This window comes from Meriones unguiculatus, chromosome X (assembly GCF_030254825.1).
Source record: "Meriones unguiculatus strain TT.TT164.6M chromosome X, Bangor_MerUng_6.1, whole genome shotgun sequence".
Lineage (NCBI taxonomy): Eukaryota > Metazoa > Chordata > Mammalia > Rodentia > Muridae > Meriones > Meriones unguiculatus.
This window is the reverse complement of record NC_083369.1, coordinates 93,287,265-93,295,121: the sequence shown is the minus strand read 5'-3', so window position 1 is coordinate 93,295,121 and position 7,857 is coordinate 93,287,265. Positions and strand designations below refer to the sequence as shown.

At 41.2% G+C, this 7,857-nt stretch overlaps 1 pseudogene; it reads left to right on the top strand.

Moving 5' to 3' along the window:
* The first annotated feature begins 2,959 nt into the window (after positions 1-2,959).
* On the top strand, positions 2,960-3,441 carry LOC110541059 (large ribosomal subunit protein eL24-like; annotated as a pseudogene).
* Positions 3,442-7,857: the final 4,416 nt, after the last annotated feature.

The window sequence follows — 7,857 nt, the reverse complement described above, 5'->3', positions numbered from 1 at the left end:
AATTGATGCAATATTAGTTTCCTTTAGGAGTTTAACTATTTTTACATGTAATTGATTTGAAAACCCAATTCTGGTAAAGAATTCAGGGAACTCACGAGTTGTCAAAAAGGGATGTGGTATAGAAAAGATTAATGACCTTCCAGAAATACAGAAATCCTCTGTGTGGACCATCATGTCTTGAACATGTGCTCAGCATAGCAGGAGTGCTATAAAGATTTAGTTTCATAGCCACGTGAATGAGTGAATGAACAATGAAATCCCTGTCAATAGAGGACAGAGGAAGGAAATTCAGCACTAAGAAGTGGCCTTTCTACTCAGAAGCCAACACAGAGTGAACCATTAAACAGTCATGCCCGATGTGTTGCATGAGAAATACATCACATGCCTCCCAGGTTAGTTATAAACAGGGCTCAACATAAAATCATAAAGTTACTTAAAAGGTTATGAGACTTTCTGCAATTATTTTTACTTGATAGTGAAGTTTTCAAATATAAATTTTGTAGATGAAAACATCATGCCGTGATGCCAAAAGGTGGAAAACCCTGATAGACTTTCCACTGAGGGGCTTGTGTTGAATCTTAGTCAGAGACCCAGTACAGTCTGCCTGTTTGTTTTGCCTGTTTTTCCTCTTTCATCCAGTTAAGAATTTTTCATGTGCTTGTGAAAGAGAAAGAAAATGACTCAATGTTCTAATTATCGATTGTCAAACTCAGCAGTATCAAGCACAACAATTTTACTGTATTCATGGCTTCTTCTGGTTATGATTTCAGATACAGAGAGTTGAGAGGGCTCTATAATGCTCCCTTTTCACAACGTATCTAGAGCCGGGAGACTTAAGTAGCTAGATGAATCTATGGCTGAGGACAGAGACTGTTTGGAATTCTTCTTTATTAACATACCTAGTGCCTAGGCTGGGTTGATTTAAAGGCTTGACTCTCCTGGTATAATTGGCCGGAACATCTCTATCTAAACAAGGCTTCCCCTGGTTGCTTGGGTTTCTCTCCTCATAACAGCTAGATTGTGAAAGGGACATCCTTAGAGACAGTACCTAGAGAATAAGCATTTCAAGAGACATAGAGAAATATTCTTGATAGTATATATCCTATTCTTGGGCTTCACAGATATAACATACTTCTATCATTCTCTTGGTCAAAGTACTCTCAAGACTGCCTGATTCATGAGGAAGAGAATCAGTTTCTCACCTCAAAATAAGAATTTTAAGTTTTTTTTAAAAGGATTTAAAGGTGTTTTATCTTAAAGCCAGCACAATCAGGTTGAGGTAAGAGGTGTCAAAGGCAAATTACCCATGTATTTGAAGTCCTCCTGGAACTTCCCTTGAGTGAGTTGGACCTTCATTGAATGCAGATGAAGCTCTGGATGTTTGATATTGACTCAGTTCAGGAATGATTCATGTGAGTGTTGCTGCCACATCCAGAGGATGAAATGGAAGGGAAGACAGCTGAAATATTAATCTATGGAGGCCTGTCTTTTCATGGGCTCTTATAAATTATACAAAGCGAGTCACTGGTTTTAAGTGGATTAGCTGCTCGTCATGTAGGCAAGGTCATGGCCATGTGCTCTAGTTAAGGAGGATTGTTTCCCTCTAGTTCAAATGATAATATATCTAGAGAAACTTTGAACTTAAACACAAGTAGGCAAGCTGAAATCTTTTATCATGAAACCAAATACATTTCCTTATAAGGAGGCACAACACTAATTTTGTAACTTCTAGAGAACTGAAGTCAAAAGTGAAAAACAACACAAAATTGCAGTATATTATTATCCATAGGATTTAAACTTAACCAGATACTAAAATTCTCTAGACTAGAGGAAAAATCACAGGTATTAATAACTTTATAGTAGTTTAACCAGGCCATTTAAGATTATCTAAATGATTGGCATAATGCTTTTAACATACCTTTTATAATAATCTGACCACATTTTTACATTTAAAGAGATCCTTTAAATTTGAGGGAAGGGGAAATAACATCTCTATGCCATTTTACGTTTATTACATCAAAGTATCTCACAAATAAAGAAAATAAGGCACTAAAAGATTTAATGAAATACTGTCAGATATCCAATAAATTATTGGCAGACAAGACCTCAACACCCTCAGTCTGGTCTCCAAGTAAGCAGATAGTACTCATCCTGCAAAATCGGTGTGGTCCCCAAGTGAATGAAATTCATAGTAATGTTTCTTCCAGTCTCTTTCTAGATATACTCTCTGGAAAGTCACAGACCAAAGGATGAGGAAATAGAGTCTTCAAAAATTCCTTCTTTGTAAGCTTGCTTCTCAAATCTGCCAAGCATATTGAAATCTTCTGGGCCTGTGACTCTTTCAGGATGCTTTTAACTATAACAATAGGTGGCTGTCAAGCTTATGAGTTTGAGAGCAACCATAAATGCCTCCTTGAATGCTGCCTTGTGCTGTTGTCAATTAATCTGGGCACAATTCCCAAGATTTACATTTTTATAATTTAGTTACTTGCACCAGACTGTCATCTACGGACTATTTTGTTCCTCCCTCTGTATTTGTTACTTTTCTGTTGCTTTGGTAAAAGTTATGGCAAAAAAAAAAAAAAAACCAAAAAAAAAAAAAAAACAGCTTGTAGAAGAGTTAACTTGAGCATATAGTTCTAGAGGGGTAACAGTCATTATGGCAGAGAAGAGACAGGGAAACAAGTCATAGACATGATGGACAGAATAGGAAGCTAACAGCTTACTTCTTGAACTCTAGGCAGAAAGAAGAGAAAGGCTACTGGAGGTGGGTTGGTGATTTCAACTTTCAAAGCCCATTCCAAGTAATGTACTTCTCAGATAACGTCACCGACTGGAGACTATGTGTTCAAATACCCAAGACTATGGGGGACATTTTTCATTTCAACCACCACATCCTCCATGCCTAATTCATCATCAAATCTTCCCTGATGCTCTTCGCTATCTTTCCTCCGGCCGGCCAGGAGCTATCACCATGAAGGTCGAGCTGTTCAGTTTCAGCGGCTACAAGATCTACCCCGGACATGGGCGGCGTTACAACAGGACCGATGGGAAGGTTTTCCAGTTTCTTGATGCAAAATATGAGGCCGCATTCCTTTCCAAAAGGAATCCTTGGCAGATAAACTGGACTCTCCTCTACAGAAGAAAGCACAAGAAGGAACAGTCGGAAGAAATTCCAAAGAAAAGAACCCGCCGTTCAGTCAAATTCCAGCGGGCCATCACTGGTGCATCTCTTGCTGATATATTGGCCAAGAGGAATCAGAAGTTAAGAAAGCTCAGCGAGAGCAGGCTATCACGGCTGCCAAGGAAGCAAAAAAGGCTAAGCAGGCATCAAAGAAGACAGCAATGGCTGCTGCAAAGGCCCCCACAAAGGCAGCGCCTAAACAAAAGATTGCAAAGCCTCTGAAGGTCTCTGCTCCCAGAGTGGGTGGAAAAAGCTAATTTGGTAGAAGAGAGTTTAAAATAAAGATCTGTTTCTAACTCTTAAAAAAAATCCTCCCTGATAATTCTAAACAAGGTTCCCATCCATGGATATACTGGCAAATGTTTAACAAGCAACAGCAAAACAAAAGCCGGCCAAACAACAAAACCATGATACCAACAATTTGTTGTTCTTCTGATTAACAATGTTTGCCAATTTCTGCTATGCAAATACAGAAACTAAGGACATGTTGTCATTGAATATGGAGCTGGGGAAGAGATGTGCATAGTTCATCCTTGCAAGTAAGTTCAGTCAGCTCTGACATATCACTGATTCATTCTACCTCTCCACTTACTCCTTGTTGTGATTGATTTGGGTACACAGTAAATCAGTTTCCGGTAGGGTTTGTGCAGTATCTTTCCCGTTGGTATGTCTTCCTTTCATGTTAAAATCCTGTCATACATAACATAACTGTCATTCTCCGCCTACTTATCACTCAGCAACCAAAGCAACTTTCCAAACCAAACATCTGATGAAATCTTCTTGTTTCTTGATGTCCAAACCTCGTTCTTTGGCACACTGCAAATCTCAAGATGGTACTCAAGTTTCTTTAAGGTCTAGAGCAGAGGTTATCAGTGCTGGCTGCACCTTATGACCATCTAAGGAGTCTATCTCTCTTTAAACATTTTTTTTCTTGCTCGTTGTGAAGTTTTGGCATTAATCCTGATTTCCTAAAATATTTCATTCAACAATAATTTATCTTGATTACTAATTTGTTTTTGTTTTCTTAAAAAATGTATTTTATGTGTTTGAGTGTTTTGGCTGCATGTATGTATGAGTTCCACATGCATGCAGTGCTCATGGACTTCAGTAGGGGGCATCAGATGTCCTGAACAATTGTGAACTGCCATGTGAGAGCTGGAAAGAGAAACAATGTTCTCTGGAAATGCAGCAAATGTCCTTAATTACTGAGCCACCTCTCCAGACCAGTTACTGAGTTTTGGCATGTCCCCTTAAACTTTTTTTACACCAAGCAAGCACCATGCTGTACTTCCTCCATGACACTTGAAACTTTTTTTTTTCAATCCAATTCCTATGTCAACACAGCAGTCCGCATTAATTTCAACAGAAACTCTGCAAGTGATAACAGGCATCAGAATTTTTCATCCACTTGGTTAATTCAAGTATTCTAATACCCGGAAGTTTGAAAGCTCCTGTCAAGTCTTACTGACTTCAAGGATTCATCTCTTACCATGTGCTTCCATATGTTGCAGTCTAGCAACACTAACCAGTAGATCCTCGGCCATGACCTTGTATTTGCTGCTCAGTGTGATGACTACAATCTTGCTCCCCTTTGAAAACTTATGCTTCATTCCAAACTTCCTCTGTGATACTTTTCTGGGTGTCCCCATCCCACCTCATTAACCACTCATTGGATTACTCATGTACTGCTGGGTAACAAATTCCCACAAACCTAACAACTTCAAGCAACAAAACATTGATTGTTTCACTGGGTCTGGGTTCAAGGGCCAAGGTACAACTTTAGTTGAGTTCTTTACTTTGGAGTCTTTCAGGAGGCTGCAACTACATCGTTAACTAGGCCTCAGATCTCATCTGCATACTCATGGCTGCCCTGTACCTTTGGCCCTTTTGTCTTAAGGTAAGGGCTTGAGGCTAGAATGTATTGCTAGTCATCTGCCTCTGTTCCTTCAGCTCTATGTCTGTCTGCCTTTCTGCTCTGTGTCACTGAATGTTGGAATCCTACAAAAAATTCCCAGACTCCTTTGCCAGCAGACTTTCAGATACTTTCTGCTAAATGGAAGAACTAGTGGGTATTGGGAAAATGAAAGGAAGATAGAAGACATTTTTTCTTTTTTATATTTCTGGTGCCATCTTAATCAGCATTGGGCAGCTCGAGGCTCCAGCAACTTGTGTGATTCAGAAAGGCTTCTGGAATTTTCAGCAATGGCTCTGTTCCAATCCTGTCAAATGTTCCAGGCATGTCAGTGGTAAGTAGATTCTTGGCTCTGTCAACTTGCCCCTGCTCTGTAGCTCAAGCCTAGGGGTGTCTGTAACTTCCTGCAATTAGTCGCTAATCTCTGGGTTACCTCATGTCATAGGTTGGGTCCTCTGGAAGCTGACACTGAGCGGTAGTTTGGCAGGCTGGATATTTATTAAGGCTCAACATTTGTGGGAGGGAGGAAGAGGGAACAGGATTGAGCAGAGGGTGAGTAAAACTGGGATGCGGGTCTGTGAAAGCCTTAGCCAACCCCACAGGGAGATCTAGAGCAGATAGGGCTCATCAGTTATCTGGCACTGGGCCAAAATAGTGTCTCAAGAGAGCATGGCTTTGGGCAAGATGTTGTTCAAAAGCTGAGGCAGGCCCTGAAGACTGCTGACAGCTGGAGGCTGTTTGCCGGCAGAACTCCCAGCAGGTGAAGCAACAAAACCTTCCTTGAAGGGGGTTTGGAGTGGCGCTTCTTGATATCCTTCACACATCCCTTCTCCCAGCCCCTTGAACACATTGATAATCAATTCCATGTGCCTGGTTTCCTTTCTTTTGAAATACCTGGAGCACTTGATACTGCCTTGGCTGAACATGAACGGATATGGAAGGCACAGTGCCACCTATGAATTGAGAAGGTCATTTCTCATTTCTCATACAAAGCTAGCAGAGGGGAGGTGCAAAGGAAAGTTCTGGCAGTGAGAGAAGGAGGCGGCTCAGAAAGAGAGAAGGGCCAAAAGTCAGGCAGCAGCTATAGTATGCTCGTGTCCTGCACACACCCACAAGCTTCAGAGCTGAGACAGGCAGCAACAGAGGCACCTAGAAACACTGAGATAGCATGGGAGAACTCTAAGCCTGGAGCAGATGTATTGTTTCTAGCTTCCTATAGAAAGGTTTCAGTAACTCAGAGGAAATGCCAGTCTCATTTTAGTGTGCCTTGCTCTTACAAAGGTACTATTTTAAACTGAAAGATGGAAGGAGAAAGGAGAAGGCAAGGAATCAAGCCAACCAGACAAGGTACACACATCTTTAAGAGTGTTCCTGGGTATATTTGGTCCTTGTGGAGCTCCTATCCTTTCCCCATCAGACTAACTCCCCTTCTTTCTTATGATTCCCTGTACTCTGCCAAAGGTTTGGTCATGAGTCTTTGCTTTGAACACACTGCTAGTTAGAGTCTTTTCTGAAACTGACATTCAACCAAGGACCATGTATGGATATAACCTAGAACCTCCGCTCAGATGTAGCCTGTGGTAGCTCAGTAACCAATTGGTTTCCCAAAGTGAGGGGAACAAGGACTATTTCTAACAGGAACTCAATGACTGGCTCTTTGGTCTCCCCACCCCCGAAGGGAGGAGCAGTCCTGTTAGGCCACAGAGGAGGGCTTTGCAGCCAGTCCTGAAGATACCTGATAAAACAGGATTGGATGAATGGGGAGGAGGTCTCCCTATCAGTGGACTTGGAAAGGGGCACGGTGGAGATGAGGGAGGGAGGGAGGGACTGGGAGGGAACGAGGGATCAGGACATGGCTGGGATACAGAGTTAATAAAATGTAACTGATAAAAAAAAAAAAAAAGAGTGTTCCTGGGGACAGAGTACCTATGCCCACAAGAGCTGGGAAACATGGCGCTGACTTAGCTATATTGCCACTGGAAATAATATATCACTCTGTTTACCAGGAAGAAGGGGAAAATAGATATTCAGTAAGCAATTATCAGCATTGGCTAGAGATGGTGATAATAAATTGTAAAATTGAGTACTTTCGTACAAAACCCAGAGTTCACACTGCTATGGCTCTCCCCTTGATTTTTGAAAAGTGTATTCGTTGGTGAAATTCCAAATCCAAACCTGAGTTGCTTACTTGACATTTATTGATCATCTGGCCTTCATTCCCATCTCAAAACTGCTACCGGTTGCATTTCTACTTAGCCTCTATCACTCTGGAGGAAGGTCCTTCTATCTCTTCAAGCTCAATTCAAATGGACTCGTTTCTGGCATTACTTTCTACAGGATCTCATTCCTTTCCCCTGAGCACCCAGACATCAGTACCCCGTTAATGCAAGTAGTATGACTAGAGCATAACATGGGTGTGTGCTTGATTTCTTTAAGTCAAGACCTTTGCCGTATTTATCACTACAAGACCAAGCCCTAGGATCATACCTGGTAAATGGAAACTACTCAGTACATATTTGTTGGGAGAATATATGATGAATAAATAATATAATTAATGGTTGCAGAGTGAACATATACTAAAAGAAATGGTGGGGAGAGTGAAAAATGGTTAGCAAGATAAAGGTGCTTGCTGCCAAGCATAATGACCTTAGTTTGCTCCCCAAGATCCACATGGTGGAAGAGAACTTACTTCTGCAAGTTTCCTGGACTTCCTGTGTGTGCTGTGGTGCATTCTCATGTGAACACACACACACACACACAC